At 37.5% G+C, this 14,200-nt stretch overlaps 1 protein-coding gene across 1 annotated transcript in view; it reads left to right on the forward strand.

Moving 5' to 3' along the window:
• LOC102876996 (apolipoprotein O-like) overlaps positions 1-14,200 on the forward strand; it is a gene marked incomplete at its 5' end in the record, with an annotated part of 203,358 nt that overhangs the window by 44,901 nt on the left and 144,257 nt on the right. The gene's annotated exons all lie outside the window — the stretch shown is intronic.

Raw genomic sequence — 14,200 nt, forward strand, 5'->3', positions numbered from 1 at the left:
AACACAAATGCAAATAACCATAAATTAAAAAATTAAAAAACCAAAAAATTAATTAGTTCATAGCATCAAAGAAAAAAAAAGAAAGAAAGCTTCTTCCATCAGAAGAGAGAAATTGTTGCCCCAGAAGAAGAGGAAGGCTACCTCCCCCAACGAGGTTTAATATAGGACATACTTTGAGACAGCAGCAGTTGCTGTGATGGCTACACTGGAGAACTGAAGTGATATGCAACTTTGGGGGCTGGCAGTCAGTGGTGGCAGGACTGAGAACTTTGTTCGATAGTTGGAGGAGGTAATCCAATACTTACAGGAATGAGAGCTTGGGAACGTCATGAGGCTTGAGGCTGAGGTTCCTGCCGTGCACATTTTGGGACCTGTCTTTACTGTATTCTCTTATTAATTTGAATTAAAACCTTTGACTCCCATTATATATTTCTCTGTCGTCTGTGAACTATCACATCAGTTTTTACTCAGCCAACCACGTGTTGAGATGAGTAAAAAGAGGGATGAGAGTGTGAGGGATTTGTCTTACCTCATGGGAATTGGTTTTGTGTTATTGATGCTATGGGTGGGAATAGTTTCCCCCTGTGAAGTTGGTAAAGGTCTGATATGGCACTCCCCATGTGGTCCTTGCTCTTTTTAGGTCTTAGTACTTTTATTTTGGGGCTAGACTATTTGGTGTTCACTGAGCTTCTTGAATATGGATTTCTTCATTTTTCATAATGTCTGGGAAATTTAGTATTTCGTCCACAGTTTTCTTAGTGATTTCCCTGTCCTTCTCAATTGCAATTTCATTTTTATGTATGTTAGGGTTTTTTTTTTATGTCATCCCAAGTGATTCTTATGTTTTCATTTTTTAAAGTCTCATCTCTATTTTTTCTTCTAGTATGTGTACATTGAAGTTCTTGTTTTCCAGCTCACTAACTCTCTGTTCTATCTCTTCTGTTCTACTTTTTTGTCTCTCAGGCATATTGGACACTTTAGTCTTAATATTTTGGATTACATTTTTATGCATTTCTGTTATTTCCATTAAAGTATTGTCTCTACCCTCGCTGTCTTGTGAATGATTTTTTTTATGTTCTTGTACTTATTTGCCTATATTTTCAACTCTTTCTTCCATCTTTTGCATATTCTTCCATAGTTTTTCAAGTCCCCCCTCCTTGATATATTTCTTCAGGCTCTCAGTCTCTGGAGTTTTTGCTTTATTATCAGCTTCCATAGTTTCTTTCATCATTTGCACCTTCTTTTGTAGCTTTTTAGATAACCCCACACCAATTTATTTCTTCTGATTGTCTGCCTCTGGAGTGTTCACTTTATTTCTGGTTTCCAGTGTTTCTTCCATCATTTGTACCTTCTTCCATAGCTGTTTATATGACTTCACATCAATATATATCTTCTACCTCCCTGACTCTGGGGTATTCACTGGGTCTGCAATATGATCTGCTTTTTTTGGGAGAAGGCTTAATTTGTTGTTTTGGTGTTATGGTTTTGTTCCCCCACATACACACACACAAAGTTTGAAGCTGCCTTCTACTTTCTTGACATTATAGGACGTTTTTAAGTGTTAAGTTGTTTCTATTGTATCTGCATAAGTTGATATTTGTCTTTTTTTTGTTTATTTTATAAGTTTATTTTTTATGTAGAGTTTTTCTTATATTTTCATTGATTGACATTATATTTCATACAGTCATTACCATACATTGTGTTTTGTAAAATTAATCACCATTGGACTATACCCACCATTCCCTGTCTCTTCAGATCTGCACTAGATCTTTCCTGTTTTCTTTACCACCATTCTTGCACCCACCAAATTGTGTGACCCTGTGATATCCCCCTACCAATCCTCACCCCTCCATTCCCACTCCTACTCCTCTTTGAACCCCCATACATGTTTTAGTAGTTATCTTTCTATTAATACAATAATGGTCTTAGGCACTAGTTGTCCTTATGAGACTGAGTTAGTTCACTCAGCATAATATTGTCCAGTCTCTCCCAAGTTATGTAGTTGTTATTATGTGCCATTGAGTCACAAACAACTCATCAGTATGTACAATAGCTTTGTATCCTGAATGAGTCCCACTGACTCCAACACATCTATTCCCATTATCCCATGTGTTAATCCTTCTTATCTGAGGTCTTTCTCACCTGTGCTATCCCTACATCCTTTCAAGCATGATGTCCCTCTCCAAGGACTGGTCCTACTGTTACGTGCCCAAAATATGTGAGACAGAGCTTCAAAATCCTTGCCTCTGAGGAGAAACCTGTTTTCACCCTCTTTAAGACAAACCTGTTTGTGTTCTCTCTCTCTTTCCCATTTCCTTCACTCCCTCATCAAATTGTATTACCCTATGATTAACTCCTCTTCCTCACTCATCCTCCCCCTCTGCTTCCACCCTCCCCCCATTGGTGTTTGTAATTTTGTTAGTCTATGGTATGTTCAATACACTTCTCCAGCACCATAACTTAAAGTCATTGATTCTTCTTCTGTCATCCGTAGTCATTTTGTAGCTCTCTTATGCATAGCGAATAATTGCAAGGACCATGGCCTGCATCAGGCACAACTTAGTCTCTAGACTGAAATTGTTGTTCCTTAGTATTTTAAAGTGGTTCCTAACAGCAAAATTCCCCAGTACAATTCATTTTTTTTTTTTTCGTGCAGTTCCCTTACTTCTACTGCCAAAAGTGTGGATTGTGGAACTTATCTAGCTGAAATTGTTAACAGTCCCAGTCTCTTCTTCATTTATCATGATGTTGTGAATTGGCCCAGTGGTGAGAATCTTTGCCTTCTTGTAAGTCTTCTTGAAAGTCTTTGGCTTTCAGGAGCACACACTTCAGGTCTTCCTCAGTTTCAGCAATCAAGGTTGTGCCATCTACAGGTTGTTGCTGAGTCTTCCTCCAGTCCTGATGCCACATTCCTCCTCATAAAGCCCAGCCTCCCCAATGATCTGTTCTGTGTATAGATTGAAAAGTATGGAGACAGGATGCATCCATGATACACGCCTTTCCTAATTTTTAACCATGCGCTGTTTCCTTGCTCTGTTCTGAGAACTACTTTCCAATCCAAGTATAGTCTTTGCATGAGCGCAATCAAGTATTTGGGGATTCCCATTCTCCTCAAACTTAGAGAAGACTAGCACATATGCCACCTCAGGCCGAGCCCCTGAATTTGGAAACACAAATGAGGAGGAATAGCTGTAAGCAAACACTAATGACTGGAGTGTGAAATATGAGAAGCATGAATGTAGGAAAACTGGGCATTGTTAAGAAAAAAATGAAATGTATAAATTTTGACATAGTAGGTATTGGAGAAATGAGATGGATTGGAAGACTATCTACTATACTGGAAATGAAAAGGTGAGGAAAAACTGGTTACTTTCATAGTTAAAAATGTCATTTGTAGATCCATCTGGAAATACAATGTTTTAAGCAACAGAATAATGTTCATACACAAGGGAGTCTAGTGTATACCACTGTCATTCAAATGTATACACCAACAACCAGAGACAACGAGAAGGAAATAGATGATGTCTTCCAGCTTTTGCAGTCAGAAGATCTATGTACTGTTCTACCTATTTTTGAATGATCTTCAGTATTTTGCTTGCACCTGATATTAATTATACTGTTTGATAATGCAAATAAATCCACTGGAACCAAAATTTGATGTTGAGTATATCTGACCTGAGTATTTGCTTTTGTGTTGTTGTTTTGTTTTTTTTAAATTTACATTGCAAAGGTGTTTAACTGTGTGGATCACAGTGGATCACAACAAATGATGACAGACATTGAAAAGAATGGGAGTCTCAGAACACTTCATTGTGTTCATTCAAAACTATACCTTGACCAAGAAGGTGTTATTTGAACAGAGCAAGAGAATACTGCATGCATGGTCTAAAATCAGGAAAGGTATGTGTCAGGAATGTATCTTTTCTCCTATTCAATACCTATGTACACCTATTAATACCTGTTCAATCTATATCTGAACAAATCATTTGAGAAGTCAGACTTTATGAAGAATGTAGCATCAGGATTAGAGGAAAGCTCATCAACAACCTGCATTGTGCAGATGACACAACTGTGCTTGCTGAAAGTGAGTATAATTTGAAGTATTGGCTGCATAATATCATGATTATGGCCTACAGTGTGGAGTGCATCTCCACATTAAGAAAACAGAATTCCTCACCACCAAGCCAAATAGGCAACATTATGATAGTTGAAGAAGAGATAGACATTGTCAATGATTTCATCTTTCTGGTTCCATAGTTAACACCCTTGATACTAGTATTCAAGAAATGAAAAAGTATACTGCCTCTGAGAAATCTTACGTCAGATACCTCTACAAAGTAGTGCATGTGAATAGTGATGTCAGCTTAAAGACTAAGGTACACCAGATCCAAGCCATCAGTTTCTCCAGTGCTTCACATGCACCTGAAAATTGGACAATTAATAATGATGACAGAAGAAGAATCACTGTCTTTCAGTTATGGTGTTGGAGAAGAATACTATGGACTGTGATGAGAACAAGTCTATCTTGGAGAAAGTGAAAACAGATGCTGCCTTGGAAGAAAGGATGATGAAACTCTAATTTACATACTTTGGGCATATTGTTAGGAGCAGCCAATCTATGGGAAAGGACATCATGCTTGGAAAAGTGGAGGGCTAGTGTAAGAGAGTAAGACACTTGACAAAGGGATCTACACAGTGATAGTAACAATGGGCTCAAGAGTGTCAGAAATGGTTAGGATGTCCCAGGAAAGGCAGGTTTCAGAGCTGTTGTTCATAAGATCTATATGAGTCACACTTGACCCCATGGCATATAATAACAATAATTGGAAAAGTTTCATCATACTAACCTTGTCTCATGATTGTTCTTGTTGGAAGGTAAAATTCAAAGCTTTCACTAATTTTATGATTTGTAAAATTGATTTGTTCTCCAATTAATCTTCATGAAAGTTAATAGAAAGAATCTACACCCTGAACCTAAAATGAACTAAAGTATGCCATTGTTGATATGTGTAATTAAGACAGAACCAGGTCTAAAGTGTTCCTCTAGTGGGTTATCGGAAGCTGTAAAGCACATAGAAAGAGATTGCCTATCTTTCTCTTGTGGAGCAGCTACTTGCTTTTGTATTGGCAGTGCAACTCCAACTCCTTACTAGGCTACTAGAGTGACAACTAAAATATAATATTTGCACACCCTCTTACTCATTGTCTTTAATATATATATATGTCTGTCTGTGTGAGTGTATCTATATCCCCTCTCTCTCTCTCTCTCTCTCTGCCTCTCCCTCTCCCTCTCCCTCTCCTTCTCCCTCTCCCTCTCCCTCCCCCCCAGTGAGTTGAGCTGCTAATCTGAAAGCTTCCCATCTGTAGTGATTTGAATCCAGCAATGAATCCAAGGGAGAAAGGTGGACAGTTTCCATTCCTTTGAATTTATAGCCTCAGAAATGACTGGATAGTAGTGAATTTGAGTTTTTGTTTCTTTTGGGATTTTAAAGCCTAAATAGTTGTGCAGGTTTTTTTCCTTTTAAATAAGTTCTTAACTTGATAATTTTTAATAGGTGCCTTTATGTTTTAAATTTGTTTTTATTAAATATTGACTGCATCAAGAATGTGTTCTCAGGCTTCCAGTGTGGTGGTGAACTAGTCAGATAGACCAACCTGCCTCTTTCTCCTTGGGATATAAAAAGGCAAGGAAATGCTCTCACGGACTGTAAATCAAGTACTCTGAAGTGAGAAGGAAGGTACTGACAAATATGTCAGATTGACTAGAGAATGATAGTAAGGGCAAGGACCTAATAAATGGAAACATGGGATTTCAGGCCTGTCTGGGCTCCAGTCCCATAAGAAGAAGAGGGAGGGGGGAAAGAAAGAAAGAAAAACTGAGCCTACTAGTACTGATCTACCTTCACATAGAATACAAAATCTCTTCTACTCATTGCCCAGGAGGGACTGGCCAAGTGATGTCATATCACAATTGGTAGGACAAGTGATTGTGGGAGGGGCACTTGTCACAACCCTTTCCCCACAGCAAGCAGGCCAGCACCATCTTGAGCCTGGGAGGTGAGGGCGGAGCCTCATTAAAGCCATTTTTATTGTAGCTTCCTAGGGCAGTGCATGCACATGGCATGAGAATTTGCACATAAAACAGCCCTCTAATTAAAAGCTATGCCCACAGACATAACCTGCAACTTCCACAACTAGCCTCAAATCCTATCCACAGCCTTTCTCCCACAGCAAGCAGGTCAAAGGAAGGAGAGGCCTCCTGCTGACTTAGAAGTGGGAGCGCTATAGGCCTTTCTGAATTTGGTGCCTGAGAGCAGTGTGTGTGCAAGCAGTCGAAATTTGCATATGATTAAAAATGTAGACCCCCTTAATGAAAAATTACACTATGGGACTGCTATACTGTAACCTAACCCTTGATCCAGGGACACAGATTATATGTATATATATATATATACATACATACATACATATACACACACATACACACACATACATACATACACACATACACTGCCAGGGAGATGCAAAAGCCAAGACCATGCCCATTGTCAACACACAGTATTATAGTCAGCAGCCTTGCCAACCCCTGAGACCCCACATTGCTGTTTCATCCTGCAGTGGACTATGCTTATGATAGTCCAACAAGCATAAGTTACACCTACCCCAGGCCATAGGTGAAAATTTTAAAGGTCCAGGGTTGTTGTTAATGAATGGCCCTGTGGCAGGTATGTCAAGACTATGGATCCAGTAGGAGTAGATTGCCCATCTTTCTCCTACAGAATTATTGGGGGATTTGCGCCAACCTTTGGGTTGGCCGAACAGCTCCTTCCCACTGGCACACCAGAACCACTCAATGGCGCAGTACAGGGAATAACTGAATATTAGAGAGATTGCTTCACAGAGAATCAGGGATTAAAGAATTCAGTGACCCAGTAAGCAGAGACTCAGAGACTCTTTCTGTCAAGGAGCAACAGCGAAAGGCAACAGTTTACTAACCCCATCTGTGGGCTTGTTCCTGCACTACCCTCGTTAAAGACCCCACCGCATAGGATTATAACACCCACATATTCCATCAAAGCAGTGTTCCATATGTACTCCACCTGTTTACATTGAGACATCAACTACCACCAACCACCTTTCCCCCTAACCAATAGTAGTGCACAAATAATGAAGAGATAACTACACAGACACCTTGTCAGCTATCTCTCTCATGCACACACACCAGAAGAAAGGAGATTTTAAAAAGTCCATAACACCATCACCACAATGACTTGAAGACAGCAGACAACTGCAAAACCCACCCACCCACCTACCCACACAAAAAATAAAAATATCAATGAAAAATGTGATGAAACCACAGTCAGCAGTTCCCCTGGAGGAAGAAATGTTCAGATAATTCTCTGAGGGGAAATTCAGAAGAATCATCAATTGTTTCCAGAAGATGGAAGAAGAATATGAAGAATTGAACGAATACATAAAAGCAAAACTTTAGAAGACTTTAAAAATACAATTCAAGACAAAGTAAACAAAGCCAATGATACTTTATAAAACATAGAAAAACAAGAAACTGTAATATAGAATTAAAAGACTGATATTTCAGAAGCTGTAACCATGTTGGAGGGACGGAAGAGCAGAGATGGAACATGGACACAGAATCAGCTAAACAGAAGATAGTATACTCATCATTGTTCTGCCAGTTGCAAAAGTGGAAATAATATGGAAGGAAAAGGAGGAAAACAGAAGTATTATGTGAAATACCACCAAGGAGAAAAACATGTATAATTGGAAATCTAGAACAGGATGAAGTAAAAAAAGAAACAGAAAATTACGTTAGAGTTACTAGAGGAAAACATTCCAGGTGTCCTGAAAAATGAGAAAATATACATCCAAGACCTGAGTGAACCACAAAGAGGATTGACCCTAAAGAAAAACACATATTATAGTCCAATTCGCTTAAATCAAGAAATAATTCTAAAAGGAGCTAGAGAACAAAGGAAACCTATAAATGAAAGCAAATAAGCTTCAGTTTTTCAGCAGAAACTATGGCATATACAAAACTGAAAGAAAAGAACTACCAAGAATCTTGTAACTAGCAAAATTCTCCAACAGATGGAGAAATTTGGACATTTTCAGAAAATCAGAAATCAAGAGAGGTCATGAAAATAAGACAAAAGGAAGATTGGTATAAAAGAAACAAACCCAAATCTATCAGTATGCCAGCTACAAGAGACATACCTGAGAAAAGAGGATAAAGACAGACTAAAGATGACCAACAAACCATATGAAGAAATGCTCAAAATCCCTATGTATTAGAGAGATGGAAACCAAAACAACAATGAGATATCCTCTCACCCCAGAAACAGTATTAAAGTTCTACAGGCCAGCAAGCAATAAATGTTGACGAGGATGCAGAGAGATTGGAACTCTTATGCATTGCTGGTGAGAATGTAAAATGGTACAACCACAGTGGAAGACATTCTGATCTCCCTCAAAAATAGAAACATTCTTTGATCCAGCTGTTCCATTACTGGGAATATACCATAAAGAAATTGGAACTGTGGCACAAGCAAAGGTATGCACATGCATGTTTACTGAAAGATTATTCACAAGCAAAGAGATGGAAGCAGTTCAAGTGCTCATAAACAAACAAATGGACAGAGAAACTGTGGTATGATGGCACAGTGAGTATTAGGCAGCTTTGAAAAGCAGTGCAGAACTCATGAAACACTATACAACATGGGTGAGTTTAGAGAACATTATGCTGAGTGAAAGAATTCTATCAGTAAAAGACAAAACTGTATAAGACCACTGTTATAAAAATGGAAGTTATAAGGGCAGGAAAAGAATAGATAGATAACAAACACTGTATTAGAATAGGTGAAGGGAAAGTCAACCTGAAACGAATGGATGATTCTGACATTTTGTTTATTACCGTTAATCTGGATCAGGACATAGACAACAATGTGAATGCAGTTACAGGAAAGGTGGAAAACCAAAACAAAGCAAAACAAAATTAGTATGAATGAGTGAATGAAAATCCAGTTTCTTGTAAATTTTTATTGTAATCACAATTTTTAAAAAGATAAAAATAAGTCAGTGTTCTCAGTATATACAAAGTATAAAAATAATTTAATGTACAACTATATACCACTAGGATTGAAGGAAAACAAACGAAAATTTCCTGTGTTCCCATCCCTCTTTATCATCATTTCACACATAACACTACCCTGAATTTTGATGATTGTTTTCTTTATGCTATTGTTTTACCTTACATGCATATATTGGTAAACAGTATATAGTTTTGGGTTTTTATGTATATGAACTATATATTAATAGAAATATAAATGTATTTCTTTGCTTTTTAACTTTTTAATTCCACATTTTATTTCTAAGATTCATCCAAATTGTTCCTCAAAAGCTCTAATTTATGCATGTTAAGTAATAGATATTACATTGTTTAGATATGCAACAGTTTCCTTATCCCGTCAACAGTTACTTGGCATAGATTTTTTTTCTAGAATTTTCAATTAAAATATTGCTATATACTTCATTTTCTACATATTTTCAAGTGTACTAATAAGATAAAAAGAACCCCTCAAACTCATTTCTATCAAGGTGGAACCAAGTAATAGCCCTGATTTCTTGAGTCTGAGGCAGGTTTTTAATGGATCTAAATTGCATAGGAGATTGCCCATCTTAATCCTGTTGAGCCACTGGTGCATTTGAACCACCAAACTGGCATGACCTCTGGGTTAACAGTACACCTTCCTATCAACTATACCATCAGAACTCCCTAAAACAAGTAAGATTTGCTGTTGTTTTATGTGCCATTGAGTTGGAACTGACTCATAGCTGACCCTCCAGTGGGATTTCAGAGGGTGTAAATCACACAGGATCATATTGCCCATCTTTCTCTCATGGAGCAACTGATCAATTCAAACCATGTGCCTTTGGATTGACAGCACAACTCCTTACTACTAACCCACCAGAACTCCCTTACACAATAGTTTCTCTGAATATGCCTAAGACTGAGAAAAACTGGATGAAATATGTTTACAGCATTGAAGTCTATAGGGGAGAGAATAGTCTAAAAGTATTATATTTTAGGGCATTATTTTTATCGTAGGAGTATGCAATGAGGGTTGCAGGGTGGATTATATTTGGGGGTAGGGGGTGGGGATTGGGGAGGTGCGGGGGGATTGTGTACCAATGAGGGAGTTTTTCTTTTGCTTTTCAAGGAGAGGAGCAAACGGGGGGGAGGGGTTTGTGCGGGGAGAAGGGTGCAACAATGAATGAATGGAATTCCAAAATCTCTGTAGATGTTCATTGAAATGAAAAATAAACAACCTAAATTTAAAAAAAAAGAATGAATTTGCTAGATTATGTCTTATGTAGCATCTTCACTTTTACTACACTTTTATATGCCAAAGTGTTTATAAAGATGTTTTGACCGTTTACCATCCTACAACCAATATATATACATAGGCTACTCTATGTTTTTACCAATATTTAGTATCTGTAGAGTGTAATTAACGAAGGTAGTGGATATTATGACTTTTTTTTTCTTTCATTTATACTCCTTATTAGTAATGAAGTTGAACATAAGTTTCTACATTTTTCCTCCTGGAATTGTTGGATTTTACCAATGGTGCTGTTCCTATGCAATTTCCAGCCTCCATAATTTTGCTTGAGAGTCAGTGTAAGTGTCTGGTGATGTAGTGTCTGGGTTTTCCGCAGCTAACCCACAGACCACTTTTCATGGGCAGTTTGAATTCACCAGCACTTCTGGGAAAGAAAGATGAATAATGTCTACTAGTGAAGTGAAAGATCAGCTATTCATGAATTCCAACAAAACAGCAATGAATTTGAAGTGTTTTGTTTTAAATGACTATATAGTGGTCAGCTCCTGGGTTGTCTGGGAATTGAACCTGGGCCAACTGTTTGGAAGGCTGCTTTGCTCACTGCTGTACTGCTAACACCACAACAAACAGAACCTGGTCAACTGACTGTAAGAGATGCATATTTATTCCCTATTTCTCCCCAGAAGTAATCTAATAGAATGTGGAAATTATTGAATAATATCGATAATATGATATACAAGCAAAATATTGCTGAATATTATTAAAAAAACACCAAGAGTGGAACAGGATATTGACCGAGAACTGTCAGAAATGCAAGCAGGATTTAGAAAGAGGCCATTGCAGAAGCTATATCATTACTGCTGTCAGATGGATCTTGACAGAAAGCAGAGAGTCCCAGAAGGATGTCAGTTTGTATTTTATCAACTTTGCAAAGGCTTTTGACTGTGGATCATGAAAAATTATAGCTAACATTGAGAAGAATGGCAATTTAAGAATATTTGATTGTGTTCATACGAAATGTATACTTGGGCCAGGAGGCAGTCATCATAACAGAGCAAGGAAACACTGCATGGTTTAAAATCAAGAAAGGTGAGTATTAGGACTTTATCCTTCTCCATACCTATTCAGTCTCTTTGTTGAGAAAATAATTTCAGAAGCTGGACTGTATGAGAAAGAATATGGCATCAGGATCAGAGGAAGGCTTATAAACAACCTTCGTTATTCAGATGACACAGACTTGCTGCTGAATGTGACTTGAAGCATTGTCTGAAAAAAGGTTAAAGACTATAGTCTTAAATATGGATTGAATCGCAGCATCAAAAAACAAAGATCCTTATCTCTGGCCCAATAGGCATTATGATAGATAGAGAAAGATTGAGGTTATTAACAATTTCATCTTGTTCAGATCAACAATCTTTGCACCCACAGTTAGGAAATCAAAGGACAAATTGCACTTGGAAATTTGTTGTTGAAGACCTCTCCAGAATGCTAAAGAGCTACGAAGTCAGTCTAGAGAATAAGGTGCACCTCTTCCAAGCCATGGTTTTCGCAATAGCTTGCTATGCGTCTGAGAGCTGGAAATGGTTAAGATTAACAGAAGAAGTATTGATGCTTTTGTGTTATAGTGCTGGAGAAGAGTATTGAACATTTCATTGACTGCCAAGGAAACAAATAGGTCTGTGCTAGAGAGGGTAAAACTACATTGCTCCTTGGAGACAAAGATATTGGATTTCTGTCTCACGTACTTTGGACATGTGAGGGACAAATCCTTGGAAAAGGACATCATGCTTGGAAAAGTAGAGAGTCAGCACAGTATAGGAATACCCTAAAAGAGATGGATTGACACGGTAACTGTGACAATTTTGTTAGAATTGTCTGAAACGATGAGATTGTCTTAGGATAGGGCAAGGTTCAGATCCATTATTTAGTGTTGCTATGAATCGTAGTTGACTTGGTGGCACATACCAGCAACAACAACATATAGTGATATCTTAATAGATTTAATTTCCAGTTCCTGAAGGCATGTGGTTCTAATCCACAAGGTGTTCTGTGGGAGAAAGTTGAGCAGTATCCTCCGGGCAAGTAATAGCCCTACTGGAGAGTCAGCTATAGGTCAATTCTGACTCAACAGTACACAACAACAACTACAGTGAGTAATTTTGTTGCACATCTTTCCATGTGCTTATTTACCTCCATAAATCTGATCAACTGTCTATTGAGATGCCTATTTTTATTAGGTGATTTGTTGTCACATTGTAGAGTTTTGAGAGTTTTGTAAATATTCTGGATTCTTTGGTTATCTGTGGATTCATTTTAAATTTACACTTTAAAGTTGGTTACGACTCTGTGGTATACAACAACAACATTTTAAATTTGTTCTTGACTTGAGGCTTCTCAAATTACTAATTACTAAAGTAAAGTAAATTACTTTAATAAAGTACTAAAGTAATGTTACAGATTGTATGGGTTCTCTTTTGTTGCCAATTTCAAGGTATATTTGCCGCCACTCCACCTAGTGCCCAGTTTTTTGAGATAGTGTTACTTAGAATCCCATTGGGTAAATGGTTTCTTTCTAGTTCAACTTTAAATAGAGAAATGTTTGAAATACCAGCTTTATAGAGTCCAGTACTCACTTTACACAGTTCTAGATGTTGTTTCCTGCTACTAGTCACTTGGTGCACTATCTAGAAGAAAACAGTTACTGCTGTTGAGTCAATCTAGCAGGTTTTCAGAGACTGGAAAAATCATATGGGAGATAGCCCATCTTTCTTTTGCAGGGGAGCTAGTGAGTTTGAGCAGCCTGCCTTTGGGTTGACTCCCTACAGATTAGACCACTAGAGTCTACTTCATGCACCGTATTCACCTATTTTATAAAATGACTTCAATGTAAAAGCTGATCTTATTGATCATCCCTCCAGGTTTCTGCTTTTATTTGGTTTGTGCTCTCAGAATATTCTTTTACCAGTTTACCAGATCATCCCAACATCTAAGACAATTTTGTTTGTTTTGGTTTTATTACAATTTAAGTAAAAATTTGCAAAGCTCATTGGTTTTCCATTCATTCAACATTCCAGGTTATATATATTTTGTTTTATGACATTAGCCACACTCTTTTCACTTCTTTGTTATTCTCATTTTTATTAATCTCTTTTATCCCTTGTTGCCTTCTGAGCTTTCCCCGATTAGATACTACCTTTAGATCTTATGTGGTGATTTATTCTAATGAGTGTCTCCCTGCTTTATCTTATAGTCCTGTCTACTCTTTAGCTAAAAATTGAGCCATGGGGGTGTTTTTTATCCCCAAGTTGTAAGGGTGACTAAGTGCCATGGTTTCAGGAATTGTATCAGTCAATCTCTGTCAAACCACTATATCTGGCCATTTTTATGTTTTTGAGGTTTGTTCCATGTTTATTGTCATCTCTATGCAGGACTTTCTACTCTTCATCTCTTTTAGAGTAGCCAATGCTAAAAGTGTGTCATCTAGTTCTGATTTCTGGGCTGTAGAACTTGAGATTTGGATAGTTCAATAGACATTTGGGCTAATTATTTTAGTACATCTTTGCTTTTCTTTCCTTCTCTTTGTTCTGCACAGAGAGAGATCATTAGCTGTACTATAGGTGGCTTCTCACAAGCTGTTAAGATCCCAGTTGTTACTCAACAAAGTAAGATGTATAGCATCTTAATGTATATCTTAAGTAAGATACTTCTTACTTCACATACTTACTTAATATACATTTTAAATAAGATAGTCTTTGTGGACTATGAAAATTAACCTCAGTGTCCCCTAAGACTGGTGCTGAGACAGGGTAATGGGTTATGATTAAGAAGTTAACATAATT

Source organism: Elephantulus edwardii, unplaced genomic scaffold, assembly GCF_000299155.1.
Source record: "Elephantulus edwardii isolate Elephantulus edwardi_28Jun2011 unplaced genomic scaffold, EleEdw1.0 scaffold00428, whole genome shotgun sequence".
Taxonomy (NCBI): domain Eukaryota; kingdom Metazoa; phylum Chordata; class Mammalia; order Macroscelidea; family Macroscelididae; genus Elephantulus; species Elephantulus edwardii.